General features: G+C 39.9%; 1 pseudogene; it reads right to left on the reverse strand.

The window, feature by feature from the left end:
• Window positions 1-2614: 2614 nt before the first annotated feature.
• LOC101642258 lies at window positions 2615-17737 on the reverse strand (annotated as a pseudogene).
• Window positions 17738-20254: the final 2517 nt, after the last annotated feature.

Consider the following 20254-nt stretch of genomic DNA (forward strand, 5'->3'; position numbering starts at 1 on the left):
AACTGGTATCTCCTACGAGGAATTTAGGGCTTAAGAGACCTTTGGCATGCCCTCCCATGACTAGGTGAATTAGCTCCAGATCTACGACAGAAGAGCTAATTAAATAATTAAATATGCCTTTCCATGGTGAGAAGTGTGAAAATTCTACATTTTGTGTAACTTTCTATTTGATAATGGATAAAAGTCAAAATCCAAATTCACTACCATTAAATCAATTCTAATTGATTCAACGCTCCCTTTATTCATTAAATCAATTGATTTAATGAATAAAGGGAGCGTTGAATCAATTAGAATTTAATGAATAAAGGGAGTGTTGAATCTTGGGACGTCATTTCTCCATGGAAGAAGCTGGACTAGTCTACTGAAAAGACTTCAGGATGACAGCCCTAGATAACCATTAGACTGAGGACACCTTGGGAAGCTTACTCAACTGTAGTTAGGTACAAAATGGAAAACAAAACAAAACAGAATTCAAAAACCACACTCCCTGCCATTGAGTCAGTTCTGAGCCATAGCAACCTTATAGGAAAGGGCACCACTGCTCCTGTGGATCTCTTAGACTGTAAATCTGTACAGCAGTAAAAAGTCTCTTCTTTTTCCCCAAGAGTGACCAGTGGTTTCAAACTGCTGCCTTTGTGATTAGCAACCCAATCCTAACTCACTATGCTACCAATTGACAACTTCAGTGGAAACTCTCAGCCAAGGGTTTATAGAAGTCAGTGGTTATTACTTCAGGGTTTTGGTCCACAGGTGACAAAATTGGGCAGCAAAATCTCCACTGTGTTAAAGATCGCTAGTAGACTAGAGATCCAGTTGTCCTGTTTGCTAATACACTTTGTCCTGGCTTCTCCAAATGTTTTCAGTTTTGGGAGTTAGCTTTCGAATAAGTTGCTTTCACCTTGGTTCTTGTCTCAGGATTTGGTTTGAGAGAGGTGGGAATGGGGATTCACTTAAGAATTCAGAGAAAGTGGAAGATAGAACAAAATGTAAAATACTCATGAGTGTATGAGCTTGAAGGTTATTAGTCATAGACTTTAACTTGAAGGCAAAGGGAAATCACTCAAGATTTTAATGAGGACAATAATAACAGATTTGTAATGAAAGAAGATAACTATGACTGCTGGATATGTGAAATATTGGAAGAAAAAAGGGAACATTCTGATTACACTTCTTCTAACACCCATTTGTTTGTTCTTTTGGCAGTTTCTGGTATTTTTAAGATTAATATGCATTGATTCAAATGCACCATAATTCAAATGAATGGATTCTTTTTGGTCTTTCTTATTGAATGTCCAGCTTTCACACGCATGTGAGGTGACTGAAAAGACCATGGCTTGGGTCAGGTGCACCTTAGTCCTCAAAGGTGCATACGTGCTTTTCAACGTTTTAAAAAGGTATTGTGCAGCAGACCTGCCCAAGAGAAACATCGTACACAACTGAAAAAAAGAACCCTGTCCTTTGAGGAGGGTGATGAAAACGGTGGTTATAGTTAGGTTTTGCGTCAACTTGGCTCCCTCAGAGTCATCAGTTGTTTGAGTTGGTGTAGTCCTTGGTTCCCACTTACAGCTGCCCTATAAACAGTAGAAGGAAACACTACCAGATCCTGCACAGGCCTCCAATTATTCTTATGTGTGAGCCCATTGTGGCAGGTACTTTGATAATGAATCTCATTGAAGGCCTTCCTCTTTTTTGCTGCTTCTCCACTGTATCAAGCATGATGTCCTTCTCCAAGGACTGGTCTTTCCTGGCAACATAGCTGAAGAACTTGAGACAAAGTCTAGTTATCCTTGCTCCTATGGAACATTCTGTCTGTACGTCTTGCTTTTTTCCTTTTTTACATTTGAGGTGGAATGTATTGTCATTTGCCAATAACTCATTGAAATACCATTATCCCAATGTAACAGCTTCAAGAAATAGCCTTTTTAAGGGCATATCCTGTGTAACTCTCTTATTCTTTGATTATATATATATATATGTATATATAAATATATATAATATTACATTATATATATATTAGATTAGATAACGGCAGACAAATCCACAATTAAGTAAGCATTAAGCATTTGTTATATTGAAATATCATTTGTTCTAAGAGTAGCAGTACAGAGTTAGAGAGCATAATTTAACACTTAGTTGCGTGTGTATTCAGTACGGCACTTTCAATGAATTGGAAGAAAATGGATATTTGTTTTAAAATGTACTACCAACAATTTACTCTGAACAATTATGCTAACCATTAATATGTTAGAAAGAAAAGGGGGGAAGGAATCAAACTATTTATTTTCACCTCTTTTTTTGCCACTTGATAGCATTTTACAACACAACCTTTGATCTTCAGAACCCTGGATTCAGTAGAAAAACATTTTGAATGATGTTTAGTACAACAGAAACGTCTCGGCAGTCAAAATTTAGACTGTAAAAAAATACACGCAAAACATACTTTTCTGAAAACACTTAACTTTGAACAAAGCACAAAACTACACAAATGCAGATGAAAACAGCATTTCAACTCCACCAAAAGTAGGCATCATAGTGTAAAAGTCACTGAACTTTGTCACTAGGCACTGTTCACTTTTAAAAAGTAGACAATAGACAAATAAATTGTCCACAATCATTATCCCAGCTCTAGGGCTTGCTTCAGAAAGCTTTCCACTGCATTTTGCTCGTTGCCTTCAGCAGCTCTCCATCCTCCTCCTCCACCGCCTCCTCCTATCTTTGATCTCCTACAGGAGGCCCAATCATCGTGGCCTCTATCATACTAGTCCCCGTGGTGTGAGCTATCATAGGCAGGTCTCTCCATATATGTCAGGTGTTGGGATGTGTGGTCCTTTTGTTGTGGGTGGAGAAATCAACTCTGATCCTACAGCTATCAAGCTCCATCCCATGAATATACTCTTTAGCTTCCTTGGTATTTTCAAAATATACAAAGGCAAATCCCTTTGAATGCCTAGACGGCTGGTCATACAAAATAAACACCTCAGCAATGGGGTCCTATTTAGAGAATACTTCTCTTAGGTCTCTTCTGTGGTGTATAAGTGCAACACAAATATGCCAAAACAACAGCTGGGATCAGAAGTTGCCTGGTTCCCAGTGAGACCTGCTAGTAGACATGGGGAAATGACTGTGGCTATGCCATCTGCGATAATTGCGACTGTAAAACCTGCCATGGTATCTTCTATGGGAGCAGGACAGAGACCAAGATCTTGTGTAATGCCTCCATGAACTTATTCTGGATCTAGACCTAGATTCAGTTCTGCACCTTGACTTTGATCTGAAACCCTGGAACCTTCCTTGGAGTGAGACCTTGCAGGGGTACACCTTGCAGATTTCCAAGATCCGTGAGCACTTCAACTTCTGGAAGAAGAACGGGATTCCTGCTCTCGCAGTAGTTCTGTTCACGCTGTCCCTCAGGACTCAAGGCTGCAGTCACCGCTGGATGAGCTTCGGTCAAAGTGGGCAACCTCCTGGGCCATGGCAGCCACATAGAACACAGCTTCCAGAGCCACTCAGAGATGAAGCACTCCACACTGAAAGCTCATGTTGTCTTCTTCCAAGACAGACCGGTTAGTTCTTTTGGCGGTGCAGAGGACTTTCAATATTCATGGCAAACACTATATACATTGATTTTTCTTGGTCTTCCTTATTTAATGACCAGTTTACACATGCATGTGAGGCAATTGAAAATACCACGACTTGTGTCAGGGCACCTCAGTCCTCAAAGTTACATCCTGGTGTTGGAACACTCTGAAGAGGTCTTGTGCAGCAGATTTACTTAATGCAAAGTGACCTTGGATCATGGGTGCTGCTTTCATGACCACTGATTGTGGATTTAAGCAAGAGTTTTCACTAGTTTGGTAGTAATCTCTCATTGTGGGATTTAACAAAATGTTATCAACTCCATCATGGGATATAATATGACACAATCAACTCTAGAAAGCATTAGTCAAAAAAGGCTCCAGGAATTGATGTAATACCAATGGAAATGTTTTGACACGGTGATGAAGCACTGGAAGCACTCATTCACATATCCTACAAAATTTGAAAGGTGGTTACTTGAGAGACTGTCTGGAAGAGATCCATATTTGTACCCATTCTAAGGAAAGATGGCCCAGCCAAATGTTCCAACTATAGAACCATATCACTTGCCAGTAAAAGTTGTCTGAAGATCATTCAACAATGGTTAAAAGAGTACGTTGACGGGGAGATATCAGAGGTCCATGCCAGTTCAGAAGACTTGGACCCAGGGATATCATTACTGATGTTGGGTCTTGCCTCAAAGAGAGTAGTAGAAAGATGTTTACTTGTGTTTTATGGACCATGTCAAGGCAGTTGACTATGTGGATCATAACAAACTATGGATAGCTTGGAGAAGCATGGGGATTCCAGAACAAATCGGTATGCTTCTGAGGAATTTATACGCGGATCAAGAGACAGTTCTGGGACCAGAAAAGGGGATACTACATGGTTTAAAATGTGAAAAGGTGTGCTAAAGTGTCCTCTCACCATACTTGTTCAATCTGTGTGCTGAGCAAACAATCCATGAAGCTAGATTATATGAAGAAGAATGCAGCATCAAGATTGGAGGAAGGCTTATAAAAAAGCTGACACAACTTTGCTTGCTGAAAGTGAAGAAGACTTGAAGTATTTGCTGCTGCTGATCAAGGATTGCAGCTTTCACTATGAGTTACAACTCAGTGTACAGAAAGCCCAAATCCTCACAACTGAGAAGAGTTGCTGTGAAATTTGCATCTTGGGTTCTGACTGACCAATGCCATGCTTGGAAAGAACAGCTACAAAGTGACCCAGACTGTTTCAAGGCCATTACTGGTGAAGACACATGGTGCTACCCCCAAAACAAACATCAATCAAGCCAGTGGAAAATGCAATCATCACCTCGCCCCCCAAAAGTTTGTCAAGTGAAATCAAAGATCAAAAAGATGCTTATTATTTTTATTTTTTCATGTGAGGGGGATGGTTCATCTGAAGCTGGTTCCATCAGGTCAGACTGTTAATCATGCTTTCTATTTAGAAGTTCTGAAAAGATTGTGTAACTATGTGTGGCAAAAAAGGCCCGATTTGTGGCAGATGGGGGACTGCTTTTGCCACCATGACAATGTACCTGCTCATGCAGCCATCTCAGTGTGCTAGTTTTTTGGCAGAAAACAGCATGCCTCTCTTGCCCCACACACCTTACTAATCTGACCTCACTCCACGCAACTTCTTTTTGTTTCCACGAATGAAGAATGACATGAAAGGATAGTGGTTTGATAACATAAAAGAGGTGAGGGAAAAAATGTGGGAGGTGCTGTCAGCCATCCAAACAGATGAATTTGAAAATGTTTCCAAGAATGGAATTGCAAATTTGATAAATCTATTAAGTGTAATGGAGAGTACTTTGAAGGTGATAAGAATGTTTGGAAACTAACTGGGGTAGCAATTGTACAATTCTGCTTGATGTGATTAAACTATGAAATGATATGATATATGTATTAACTATCAACGAATAATAATGAATAATAATAAAAAGAAAAGAAAAACAAGGTTATTATTTCGAGGACTTAGGTAAGTTTTACCCAAGCCAGAATATTTCAGTTGCCTCATATGGATGTTGGATATTGAGCATTGAACAGAGAAGGATGTGTTTGAATTGTGGTGCTAGAGAAGAATATTGAAAGTTCCATGCATTGCTAAAAGGACAAACCCATCTGTCTTGGAAGAAGAAAGGCCAGAGTGTTCCTTAGAGGCAAGGATGGCAAGATTTGTGTTGTCAGGAGACACCGGTCTCTGGTAAAGGACATCATGTTCCATAAAGTGGAGGGATCATGAAATAGAGGAAGGCTCTCAATAAGATGGCTTGACACCGTTGCTGCAGCAATGGGCTCAAGCATGGGACCAATTGTGAGGATGGTGTAGAACTGAACAGAGTTTCCTTCTCTTGTGTATAAGGTTGCTTTGCTATTGGTTGGAATCAATTCAATGAAACCTAACAATAACAATAGCAACCACCAACCCCAGTGGCAGCCTGCAGCTGTGGTGGCTTTGAGACCCCCTTAATAAAGCCATAGCCTTGATGGGATTGGAAGAAAGACTCCTGGAGAGTGTAGTCTGCTGCTTTTTAAGCAGCCTCCATGGGAAAGCTTCACCTCTGCTGAAACTGGATTTTAAACCTGGTGTGTTGACCTCCTGCAATGTGGTTGTTGCTGGGTACAACACTGACTGGTCCGTTGTTCTGCAGCAATTGTGTCATTCCATATCATGAATGGTCTTCCTCTTTTCTGCTGTCCCTCTTATTTACCAAGCATGAAGTTCTTCTCCAGGGACTGGTCTCTCTACACATCATAATCCAATCACTTCTTCAGTCTTCCTTTTCTAACGTCAAACTCTCACATGCACATGAGGCCAGTGAAAATACCATGGCTTCTATTAGGTGCATCTTAGTCTTAAGTTAGCCTCTTCACTTTTCAACACTTGAAAGAGACCATGTACAGCAGATTTACTTGAGGACACATCTTTTGATTTCTTGACTGCTGTTTCCATGGGCATTGACTGCGGATCCAAGCAAGACAAAATCTTTGCCAACTCCATTTCCCCATTTACCATGATGTTACCTACTGGTCCAGTTGTGAGGATTTTGGTGATCTTTACACCAGTATTGCCTTGTAATCAGTACTGCAGCCTGCAATCCTTGATCTTCATCAGTAAGTGCTTCAAGTTCTCCTGACTTTGAGCAAACAATATTGTGTTATTTGCATATTAGAGGTTGTTAAGAGTTCCTCCATCCTGATGCTGCTTTCTCTTCATATAATCCAGCTTTTCGGATTACTGGACGTGCAAACAGATTGCATAAGTACGGTGAAAGGACACAACTCTGAAACTATGAGTTTTCCTGATCGGAAAACATGCACAATTTCTTTGCTCTATTCACACAACTGCCTCTTGATCCATGTACTAATTCCACTTGAGCACAATGAAGTGTGCTGGAATTCCCATTTTTCTCAAGGTTAACCATAGTTTGTTATGATCCACACGGTTTAGGGCCTTGGCAGAGTCAACAAAGCACAAGTAGACAACTTTCTGATATTCTCTACTTTCACCGAGGTCCATCTGACATCAGCAATGGTATCCCTTTTCCCAAGTCCTCTTCTGAATTTGGCAGCTCTCTGTTAATGTACAGCTGCCAGCATTGTTGGATCATTTCAGGAAGATTTTTCCTTGCATATGATATTAATGATAAGGTTTTATACTTTCTGCCATCAGTTGGATCACATTTCTTTGGAATGGGCACAAATAAAGATCTCTTCCAGCCAGTTGACCAAGTAATTGTCTTTAAACTTTCCTGGCATAGAATAGTGGTGCTTCAAGTGCTTCATCAGCTTGCTGAGACATTACAATTGGTATCCCAGCAATTCTTAGACCCTTGTTTGGGGCTAATGCTTTCAATGCAGCTTGACCTTCTTCCTTCAGTACCATTGCTTCTTGCTCAGATGCTATCTCCCGAAATGATACAGTGTCAATTACCATATATACTCGTGGATAAGCCGAGTTTTTCAGCACAATTTTTATGTAGTTTTTGTGGTAAAATAAAAATGCCTTGGCTGATATTCAGGTAGGCTTATACTCGAGTATAGAGGTAGTTCTTTTTGGTACATTGACTGTTGATCCTTTCCATCTTCACTTAATGCTTCCTGAGTCACTCATTGTTTTTCCCATAAAATCTTTCCATGTTGTGACTCAAGGATTGAAATTTTATTTCTTTCTTTCAGTTTAAGACATGCTGAGCTTGTTCTTCATTTTTGTTTTAGGCGTTTGAACATTTCATTATAATATTTTACTTTGTCTTCTTGAGCTGTGCTTTGAAATTTTTCTGTTCAGTTCTTTGACTTAATCTTTCTTTTATTTGCCTTAAATACTGTATTATTAAGAGCATGTTTCAGAGTCTTTTCTGACATCAACTTCTCTCCCTGTATTTTTAATGATCTTTTTCTTTGTTCATGTATGATATTCTTGGTTGTTGAAAAAAGGTATGATCAAATTGTTGATCTTGGAAAGTTATACAATCTACAGGTTTGTTTGTCTCCAAGACCATATTATACAGCAATCGTTACATCTCTTTCTTTCTAAATTTTGCATCCTAATCGCCAGTAATGATCAGTGCATCTTGATTGCATGTCTTGTCAATTCCAGACTCAAGTCCTTGGTATAATTCTTGAATGTCTTCATTACTAGCTTTAATAATTGGTGCACAAATTTGAGCAACAGTTGTATTGGCTGCTTTCCCAGTGTGTGATAGAGATTGTCCTATCACAGATAGCATTGCAATTTAACATAGATCTTAACATGTCCTTTTTGGCAGTGAATCAAATGCCATTCCTCTTGATTGTTTCAGTCCAAGCATAGCAAACCACAGGACTTTCTGATGAAAAGTATTCAGTACCAGCCCATTTCAGCTCACTAATGCCTGGGATATAGAATTTTATGTGTCCCATTTCATTTTTGACAACTTATAATTTTTCTAGATTCATATTTTGTACATTCCAAGTTTTAATCATTAGTAGATTTTCCCATCAGTTTCTTCTCACTTGAGGTATGCCTCATCAGCTATGAACGTTCCAAAGGCTATATTCCCATGGGCTTTATTCCATTCACTTCCTATGGTCAACCATGTGGAGAAGGCAACTCTTCCTCAGTAATAATTTGAATGCCTTCCCATCCAAGGGGCTACTCTTCTGGCACTATATCTAAAAATGTTCTTCTTCCATTCACTAAATTTTCAGTTTCTGATAATATTTTTATTATATCTGTACATTTTTAAGTATTTAAATCTCTTGAAGTGTACGGGCAATTTCTTCTTAGTAGTCTGTGCTTAGTCTGGAAGCTGCATGGAAGCCTATTCACTTTGGGTAACCCTGGTTACATTTGAAACATCAGTGGCATGGCTCTCAGTGTGACAGCAACACATAAGCCACCAGAGTAAGAAAAGCTGACATAAAAGTGTTGGCCCCTTGTCATATTGCTTGCCAATCCAACGAGCCATCATCAGACTGCCAATATTGTATTAATTTGACTATACATCTACTAGCTTCTGTCTTCTTGAATCAGCTTTCTGATTCAGCAAGCCCACAGCTATATGGTCCAGAGATGCCTCCAACTTACCATCTGACCAGTGGACTTGAATTGGACTGGTCTTACCCACTTCTACAGCTCTTTGAGCCCTGTCTTGATATAAATCTCTTTCTAGCTATATACAGAAATACACATCACTGGCTTTGCTTCTCTAGAGAACCCACCCTAAAACAACAGCAGATGCATTTATCTGATAACCTAAATGTTGTAGGTTCAAGTCTACCCAGAGGTGCCTCAGAAAAAAGTAAAGGACTATAGATTTGATGTGCTTCTGAAATATCAGCCCATGTAATCCCTGGGGCATAGTTCTACCCTGGCTCCCAAGGGAGTTCCTCGGGCGGAGTCAACACAGAGGCAAATGGTGAATTCCTAATTAAGACCTTAGGCTGCCACTTTTCTGTCACTTTGTCATATTGTGGTGGCTTGTACGTGCTGTGATGCTGGAAGCTATGTCACTGATCTTTCAAATGTCAGCAGGGTCACCTACAGTGAAAAGATTGCAGGGGAATATCCAGACTGAGAGAAGACTAAGGATTTGGCTGCCCAATTTGGAGGAAACAGTCAATGAAAACCTTGTAGTAGCACGTAAACATTTTCCGATGCTGAAAGTCTAAGGAATGGAAGCAGGCATTGTCCGAGATCATGCTGGAGGACGGGCCCATTAGATTAGAAGGCACTCTGGAAGTGCCTGAGGAGGAGCTGCTTTCTCACAGGCGAGCTGACCGTGTTGGTGTGAGCGGAGTAAAGCCTGTGCGGGTGGCATCTTCAGGATTTTCATTTGCTGATGAGACACAGCTCCAGATGAAAAGAAATAGCTGCAAAAATGTATTAATTATTGAAACCTGGAGTGTAAGAAATATATGCCTAGGGAAACTGAAAGGCATCAAAAATGAAATGGAATGCATAACGATTGATATCCTATGTGTTAGTGAGCTGAATTGAACTGGTATTGATCATTTTTAGTGAGAAGATCATCTGATTTACTATGCCAGACTCAAGAGTAATGGCATTGTATTCAATGTCAAAGTCTCCTTTGCAATACAGTGCAGTCTGTGATGGGATTATATCTATCTGCCTCAAATATATCTGATCAGTACAACTACTATTTAATTTATACACCAACCACAGAAGCTAGGGATGAAGAAAGTTAAGAATTATGCCAAAGTCTTCAGTCAGAAGGAAGAAACCAATAGAGAGGTCTGAGGGGCCGGCCCCAATCTCAACTAGGTGGACAGCCCCCCTCCCCACAGAAGAATTCACTTCAGAAGACAGCATTCAGACTACAGCTCAGGGAGAGGGACATGTCTGACCAGAGCGCACAGAAGCAAATGAAGGGCGGGGGGGGGAAGGGAGTGGAGCACATCCCGGCCCACCAAGCCCTCAGGACAATATTCCTGTTCAGAGCAGCCGAAGCACAAAGAGGACCATAGGGTCAGCCCCACTATGAGACACGACATCCCTCACTGACCCCTACCTCTACAGCGGACAACACTGGAGATACAGCGTGGGAATTGCGTCCAATCTGACCCTACCACACCAAGGCAAAACAATAAGGGCTTACAATAGAACAGCAAGAAGAACAGAGCAATAGACTTTGGGGCTAGGGCACGGCACCCCATCAGACTCCTCTAGAAAACATTCCTAAAGGTCAACAGACCAACTATTTACAGGCTTTCTTTTTTTTGTAGTTTTTTTTTCCCGTTGTTGTTCTTTTTGCTCTGTCTTGTTTTTTGTACATATTATTATCTCTGCAGCTCTATCTAGATAAGATAGGTGAGGTAAACAACGTGGAGGAGCAATCAAAAGGATCAACAGTTCCGGGGAACATGCGAGGGGGTCGGGGGGGAAAGGAAGAGGCTGTTAACAAACCCAGGGACAAGGGAATAATAAGTGATCCAAATCGATGGCGAGGAGGGTGTAGGAGGCCTGGTAGGGCTTGATCAAGGGCAATGTAACCAAGAGGAATTACTGAAACCAAAATGAAGGCTGACCATGATAGTGGGACAAGAGGACAGTAAAAGGAAATAGAAGAAAGAACTAGGAGACAAAGGGCATTTATACAGGCATGTACATATATAAATATATTGATTTATGACAATGGGAAAACAGGTCTAAGTGCATATATTTATAGGTTTAGTATTAAGGTAGCAGATGGACATTGGGCCTCCACTCAAGTACTCCCTCAATGTAAGAACACTTAGTTCTATTAAACTGGCATTCCATGATGCTCACCTTCCTGACATGATCGCAGAAGACAAAGCGGGTGCATAAGCAAATGTGGTGAAGAAAGATGATGGTGCCTTGTTTTCAAAAGATATAGCATCTGGGGTCTTAAGGCTTGAAGATAAACAAGAGGCCATCTAGCTGAGAAGCAACAAAGTGCACATGGAAGAAGTACACCAGCTTGTGTGATCACGAGGTGTTGATAGGATCAGGTAACAGGCATCAAAGAACAAGAAAATCATATCATTGTGAATGACGGGGAGTGTGGAGTGGAGACCCAAAGCCCATCTGTAGGCAACTGGACATTCCCTTATAGAAGGATCAAGGGGAGGAGATGAGCCAGTCAGGGTGCAGTGTAGCAACGATGAAACATACAACTTTCCTCTAGTTTTTGAATACTTCCTCCACCCTCCCACTATCATGATCCCAATTCTACCTTACAAATCCAGCTAGACCAGAGGATGTACACTTTTATAAATAAGAGCTGGAAACAGGGAATCCAGGACAGATAAACCCCTCAGTACCAATAATCAGAGTAGTGATACCAAGAGGGTAAGGGTAAGGTGGGGGGAGAAAGGGGGAACCGATCACAATGATCTACATATTACCCCCTCCCTGAGGGACGGACAACAAAAAGTGGGTGAAGGGAGACATCAGACAGTGTAAGACATGAAAAATAATAATAATTTATAAATTACCTAGGATTTGTGAAGGAGGGAGGTTGGGGGAGGGAGGGGAAAATGAGGAACTGAAACCAAGGGTTCAAGCAGAAAGCAAATGTTTTGAGAATGATAAATCGAGGGGAAAAAATTGAAGTTGTCAAGTATTTTGTCTTTTTATCTACACAATGAAAAATCATGGAACAGCAGGCAAGAGATATAGAGATGCAATTGCATTGGGTAATTCTGCTGCACAAACTTCTTTAGGGAAAAAACAACAACTTCTTTAGAGTACTAAAGAGCAAGGGTGTTACTTTGAGGACTCAGGTACACCTTACTCAAGCTATGGTATTTTCAATTGCCTCATATGCATGTGAATGTTGAACACTGAATAAGAAAGCAGAAGAATAATCAGTGCATTTGAATTGTAGTGCTAATGAAGACATTTTAAAATACCACTGACTACTAAAAGGACAAACCAATCTGTCTTGGAAGAAGTAAGGCCAGAGTACTCCTTAGGGGCAAGAATGACAAGACTTTATTTTACGTACTTCAGATCAGTGGTCAGAAGAGATCGTCCCTGGTGAAGGACATCATGCTTGGTACAATGGAGGGACATCAAAAAAGAGGAAGACCCTCAAAGAGGTGATTGACACAGCAGCTGTAACAATGAGCTCCAGCATAAGAACAATTGGGCAGATGGGGCAAGACAGAGCTGTGTTCCACTCAGTGGCAAATAGGGTCCTTATCAGCAGGAGTTGACTCCATGGCGCTTAACAACAAGGCCCGAGGCTAAATCCCAAGTGAAACTGGTCTATGTTTGCATGTTGCTGATCTGCGGTATCTAGAAGTTTCACATATTAAACTCTTCCTGGTAGAAGATTTTTAGGCACTGTATTTTGCATATAATGCCAATGTGCAAATAACAAACATTTTCAAACGTGCATTAAGGAGAAATTGGACCTGAATGTGCTAGAGGATTTCTCAATTTGCAAAATCTATGGAACATGTACATTATTTCTGTAAAATATAGTCAATGTGATTTTTCCCCCCTTGGCATGTGAATAATGGAGATTCAGAGAGATTAGATATTTGACCAAGGTCACAGAGGTAGTAATGGGTAACACAGGAAATTAAATATGGATTTTTCTAGCCTCAGTGTTTATTCTGGCACCTGACCCCCAGCAAGCAGCTTTATACCATGTCATGCATAATTACATTAAACATGCATAAAAGAAAATATTTCAGAAAATTTGTAGTGCTACACAAATGTGAAATACTATTATGATTGTTATGAATTATTGAAGAAATAATAATTTTATAACTAGTTTGTCTCAGTAATATTTAATATATAGTCTAATTCTGACTTTGCTCTCAGAAGATAGTGCACGGTTACATATTGGCCAACATGGAAGCCCCAACAAAAAACTCAAGGAATACATTCAATCTTTCTGATCTTTTCAAACTCAAAGATCTTTAGATGTACCAGTAGGAAAAAAGAAACTTTTCATTTCTAAGCAGAGATGGGAAAAGCTGTCAATCATGAACAAGTGGGCCCACAAGTCATTCAGGGTGCAGTTTCTACTGACTGCCAAGGTGGTTTTGAGAAATAACAACCCCAAGAGGGCAGTTACTGAAAGTAACTGCAGAAAGCTAACAGACTACCTGGTATGATACAGTGTGTGGAGATGGCTTGTTGGCTGGGACTATATAAACCATTTCTAGAGCTGAAACCTGAAATAGCAATTTAAATATCCAATTAGCACAACAGCTGGATTTTTATCCTTTTACTTAAAAACAAACAAAGAAAAAAAAAAAAACTTCACAAGCTAACCGCCTTCCAAAAAAATAAAATGACCTATTTTAAAACTCACATGTTTCTGGCAGAGCTTGCATTCTAGTTAAGACACTGACCCGTCACTGTTAGAGATAGCTTACGCAGAAGAAAATAGAGACTATCCGAGGAGAAATCCAACCAGGTGCTTTTTACATGTGTTTCCCTCCCTCCCACCTTCTTCCCTCCCTTCCTCTCTCCTCTCTTTCTTCTCATGTTTCCTTTCTCGATTAAGAAATAATAATCAACTATTTTTAGGAGAGTGGATTTTTCTCTAAGACTTGGGATAGTCATGTTGAGCATTGCTCATGACTAATTCAGAAGGCACAGGAGACATCCATGGGTTTAAGAGTGACGCCCAGAAAATCCAAACCATTTGAAGTTTTTTCCTCAAGGAAATTGCCCTGACCCACCAGAGGGAATTTAAACATTTCTCTTAGAAATATCTTCCAGTCACTGATATTCATGTCTCTCACCTGTAAAATCACTTAAGCAAATTGACCATTTTATATAAGTCCCGTTTAATTCATGACGGTTAGAGTAAGTTGCTTTATTACTAAATGAAAAATGGCAAAGTTTAACTTTTCTCTGCTAAGGGATTCTCTGCTGTGAATTTTGTGAGTTTAGGGTATCCTCAGATGTTTAATCGATCTGTCTGACAACTTAGACATTTCCAAAACTATATGTCTATACAAAGAGAAATTCTAGGATTTGGACCTTATTGTTTCATATACAGATAGAATTATATTATAATAATTATAGATAATTATTATTGCATAATATAAAAGATAAAAATAACACCCAGAGATGTTAACTAACCTTCCTAAATCAGAAGATGACAGTTTTCATGTGTGAATTAACTCCTAGATTAAGGTTTTTATACATCATGCTGTGTTCCAGCCTTTGTAACTAGGAGACTTGAACTTACTACTGATCACTAAGAAATGGAGAAGGTGTCGCTGTTTCTATGATGCAGCTAATTTGGCAATGACAGGCATTTGTAAGTGACTAGTCCCAAAGTGCGACTCTTGTCACATGCCATCATGTCCCTTCAGACCCATCGCAACCCCGTGCACGGAAGAAAACACGGCCTGATCCTGCACCACCCTTGCAATTGTTCCTGTGCCTGAGCTTGTCGTTGCTGCCCTGGTGTCAATCCATCTTGTGGAGGATTGCCCCTCTGTTCTTCTGCCCCTTCACTTTACTAAGCATGAGGTCCCTTCCCAGAGACCAGTCTTCCCTGACAACATACCCAAAGTGTGTAAGACAAAGTCTTGCCATCCTTTCCCTCTAAGAGACACTCTAGCTCTATTTCTTCCAAGACAGATCAGCCATTCCTTTTAAAAGTCCGTGGTACTTTCAAGGTTCTCCTCTAGCACAAAATTCAAATGCATCTATTCTTCAGTCTCATGGCAGGCATGCCACACAAGGATGGTTCCCCATCAGAAAACCAATCAACAGCATAACTAAACCACATAAATAACACAAGAGAGTCACGTGGTCATGTCAATGGACACAGAAAAGGCGTTTAATAAAATCCAACACCCATGTCTGATAAAAAGCCCCAGCAAAACAGATGTGGGAAAATTTCTCAAGATAATAATCGGACTTTATTCAGTGCCCATAGCCAGTGTGAGTCTGAACAGAGTGAACGCATTCCCTTAGAATGGGAATCAGACAAGGACCTGGACGCTCATGCAGCCTTGTAGTGGAAATGCTGGATAGAGAAGTAAAGTGAGAAAAATGAGGGAAAGGCGTTCAAGTTGATAAGGGAGAAGTAAAATTATCTCTATGCACAGAGTATTTGATCCCAGAGGTTCCACAAGAAAACTGCTGAACCTAATAGAGAGATTCAACAACACACACACACACACACACACACACACACACACACACTATGATTTTAACAAAGAAAACCTTGAAAAGGAAAAGTTACCACAGCGCCCCCTAGGATAAAATCCATAGGCATAGATTCAACAATGCCAGAGATAATAACCCTACCCTCCAAAAGATAAAATAACCCTAACCCGGGACATAAAAATACAAAGAAAACACAAAACACTGCTGCATGAAGCCCAAACAACCCTACGGACATGGGGACATTGGATAGGAAGACGAACACTGAAAATGCCCGCACTATCCAACGTGTGATAGATGTACTGCCGCCCTGATGCCAATTCCATCAGAATCCTTTAATGAGAAGGGAAGACGGCTTCTCAGCGTGCTACAGACCAGAAGGAAGGCCCAGATAAGCAAAGAGCAACAACAAGGTAGGAGCCTATCTCAGAGCCATGGTCAATGTCCAACTTTCACAGGCATATGAGGAAATGGAAAATCCCATGGCTTGAGTCCTCAAACTAATATCCTTGCTTTTCAATACTCTAAAGAGGTCATGTGCAGCAGATTGACCTAACACATTGCAAATTTTTTTCTCTTGACTTCTGAGTCCAGGAGCATTGATTGTGGATTCAAGCAAGTAAAAATCCTTGACAACTTCAACTTTTTCTCCATTTATCGTGTTGTTATCTAATAATCCAATTGTGAGTGAGACTTTAGAGAGTTTTTCCAATTAGAATGTAAAAAATATTATTTATAAGTTATCTATGCAATTTATATAATGGGAGCGAGAGAGTAATGTTTTGGCAGCAATGATGAAATGTTATGTTTATCAAAATGTGTTATTTAGTTGAATGAAAGAGTGATCTTTATCTTTGCCCAAGCAAATTCTGGATGGAAAAACAGTTTGTTAACAACAACAACAAAATGACAATTAATGCAATAAGATTGTAAAACACAAATCCCTTTACAGTGTTGATGATGACCATCTTTTATCTTCTCTGAAACTTAGGTACATTCATTTGTATTGGCCTGCTTAGTTTATCTCTGACTTTGCCTTAAGATGCATAGGTAACATTTCTTATGAATGTAACGTAAGATCATCCACAACAATCAACATCCCAACTCTCAGGCTGAATAGTTTTCATTGCCAATGAGACTGTGATCTTCACAACAGTTTTCTGTAAGACTCTAGCATGGGTTGTTAAGCTACTAACCAGAACTGTAATAGAGGAGGTGTAAGATATCTCCATGGAAACGGTGACACTTGTACCAACTTTCTCCTCTCTGATATTAGGCTTTATTATATTGCTCTCAAACCGCATATCACGTTGATATTGTGCATTTATTGGGCCCTACTGCAAATAGAATTTGACCTAAGTTTTTTTACTAGTCTTAACCTGTGACAATGAACAATTTACTTAGATGCAGAATTTTTTTGAAAATGTTTTAAACTTGTCTGAAACTGTACGACCAAATAGGACTAGAAGGCAAACTATATATGTGATTTTAAATTCTCTCACAGCGACTTAGTGCATCATACAATGTCTGATCAATGTAAACAATATTTTTCTATCTTTACGTCTTTGTATAATTGTTTTTAAATCTGCTGAGTATTTACATTTACCTTTAATATTCTCTTGCCCATTGGGGCAGATTTGGAATATCCAGTATGAGAGAGAGGACAGGATGTTTCTAGCCCACAAAGGGCTCAAGAAAGATGGCAAGGCTAAACACATCACAATGAGAAAAATCTGCTGCTTCTGACAGAATTATACAAACTGTGTGATACAATCCACAAATGCTTCCCTGTATTAAATATAAGCAATGGAGAATAAATGACACGTATCATTTCAGTAATGTCCTTGATATAAGAAAGTGATACTTCTCTTTAGCCTGGCATCAATGAGGATAGCAGGAGGCAGACCCAAATATCAGCACAACTGGGAGGACTAGACCTTCTTTTATTAAAAGGGTGACTGTTAAACTATTTCTTCACTTTGACGATAGCATCAACCATAGGCTCAAACATATCAAAGATGATGACAATGGCGTACAACATGGCGCCATGCAGTGTGTCTTCCAAGAGCAACTAAATGATATTGATACACAGTTACTGAAACTTTAATAAACAAAGATATCAAGATGTGAAGCTATTATACTTTGACATATCCTCAATATAAGTCGATACACATCTGAAGGCTGTGTTTCTATATCTAACTTTTCCTTTAGAATTCAGTGTTCATAGACTTACACTATGTCACAATGGCAGGCTGGACATCATCGAGGGACTCCAGTTGTGTTCCTTTTAAATTTCCTTTGAGAAAAAAAAGAAGTGTGCAGAGGAAAGACCCGAGCAGAGACATGGATGGAGCACAGTCGATGAATGAAATGCTTGGAGGACAGCCCTTGCTACAGTCTCAGAGGATAAGCAAGCGCAGTGTCCCAGTGAAAACCAAAACTTCTTGGCTCAGTTTCCTGGGATTTTTGTCACAAATTTAGTTTTCCATCATCTTAAAACTTCTTCATATTAATTCCTTTGGTAATCCTGTGTCCTTAGGAAAAAATCTGTCAAGGTGGCCCTCTTGAGAGTTTCCCCAGAATAGTATCGATGCCTTTCTGTGGTTGTTTCTCTGCCTTGAATTGAGCTGGCCCAGCAATCCTCTGGTAAGCAACTGCTTCGATTAAACTTTAAAAAAAAAAGGCATCTGTGGTAGTTACATAAATCCATGTCAACTTGATAACTAAATGTAGAGGTAGAGTCTAGTCTGTCAATCAGGTCACAGCCTGATGATGCCTCCTTGTGGGCGTGGCCTTCTCATGAGGATTCTGGGAACTTTCTCTCTTTCTCCCTGGAAGCTGGCCACACACTCCCTCTGCTTCACCTTCCTGCTGGCAAGCTACTCAGAGGCCTGCTAGAGACCTGTGATGGCCCTGGAGATGCTTCTACTGTCATTGGATCCACAAGAATTTGCACCCACTGCCCATGATCTTCCTAGATTTTGCATTATTGCATGTGCGGTATGAGTCTGAAGAAGGATTTATGGACTAATATTGGACTTATGGGCTAATATAGGACTTATGGCCTTGATTTGGACTGGGCTGAGATGTTTTCTTAATATACAATTACTCTTTGATATGAAGCTCTTTCTTACACACATATGAGTATCTCTGAATTTGTTTCTCCAGTCAACCCAGCCTTACACAACATCTTAACAACTATATTACTTAGTGAACTTGTCTGCAGCCATCCAGCATCTGCAAACCATATATAAACATTTGTTGTTGTTGTTTGGAACAAATAGGGCATAGATGTACTGGAACCTGAATAGCAATATTGCCTGACTTTGCCATGTAATTTTCTTTACAACCCCATAATAGGATTCTTAACTAAGAGGCGACTACATGGAATTTTAAAGTCACAGTAAAGTAAATTCACTTATTCTACTGTTTGGTTTTAATACACACTTCTAATTTATCTTCTACAAGAATTCTTACAAGTTGTATGTCCGTGTCCCCTACTTTGGTAGCTTGAGCGTTGCTGTAATGCTGGAAGCTATGCATCACACTGGGATTTCAAATATCATCAGGGTCACACATGGTGACTAGGCTTTATTGGAGCTTCCAGACCAGAAGAAGTCTACAAAGAAGGAATAGGCTGTCCACTTTTGAGGAATTAAACATAGAAAACCACATGAATACAAGAGACTATTGTTAGATATAGTGCTGGCAAAAAATGAGTCTCTCAGGTTGGGAGGCACTCAAGATACCCCTGGGGAAGAGCTAACTTCTTGAAGGAAAACTGAACTTTCAGGACCTTCATTTGAGGACAAGGCATGACTCAAAATGAGATGAAACAGTGGTAAACATCATTAATCAACAGAATATGGAATGTACAAAATATGTATCTAGGGAAATTGGAAGCCACGAAAAATGGCTTTCCTAGGCTTTCCATTTTGATATCCTATGCTTTAGTGGGCTGAAATGAACTGGTATAAGCCACCTTGAATTGCAGAATCAGATGCTTTCCTATGGGAGAAATGACCAATTCAAGACGCATGACATTGCATTTGTGAAAATAATTTCTTTTAGAAAAATTAAAACAAGACTAGTTCTAAAGAGGTAAGAATGAAAGATATCCCATGTCTAACTTTTCCAAAATGCTATACCACTCCATTATCCCTGATATCAACCACTATGCCTCCACTTATTATTTTCCCCATGTCCCTGGGTTCTATAATTTGCAAAGATGCTACACAGAACTCAGGAAGCTTTAAGGAAATGGCTCACTTGGGTGTGGGTGTTACTAAGTCCCAAATCTGAAATTCAGAAATCTGTTTCATTCACAAACCTGTCGACGCTATTGAAATCAGGACCTAACAACTTAGGTCCAGAGAACTGGAGGTCAAGCAGAGGCAAGCCAAATGCAGAGAGCAGAGCTAGAAGTGAGGCTATCTGAAAGTTAAAGCATCTGCTCTTTTTTTAATGTTTTGTAAGGATGGGGAAGTCGCAGAATGAACGGCGTTGATGGTGTGTGGTTCTTGCCTTCCTCAGACAAAGGGTGATTACTTCACCAAAG

The sequence above is a fragment of the Echinops telfairi genome, unplaced genomic scaffold, assembly GCF_000313985.2.
Source record: "Echinops telfairi isolate 266 unplaced genomic scaffold, ASM31398v2 ScPeMD7_60;HRSCAF=208, whole genome shotgun sequence".
NCBI classification, from domain to species: domain Eukaryota; kingdom Metazoa; phylum Chordata; class Mammalia; order Afrosoricida; family Tenrecidae; genus Echinops; species Echinops telfairi.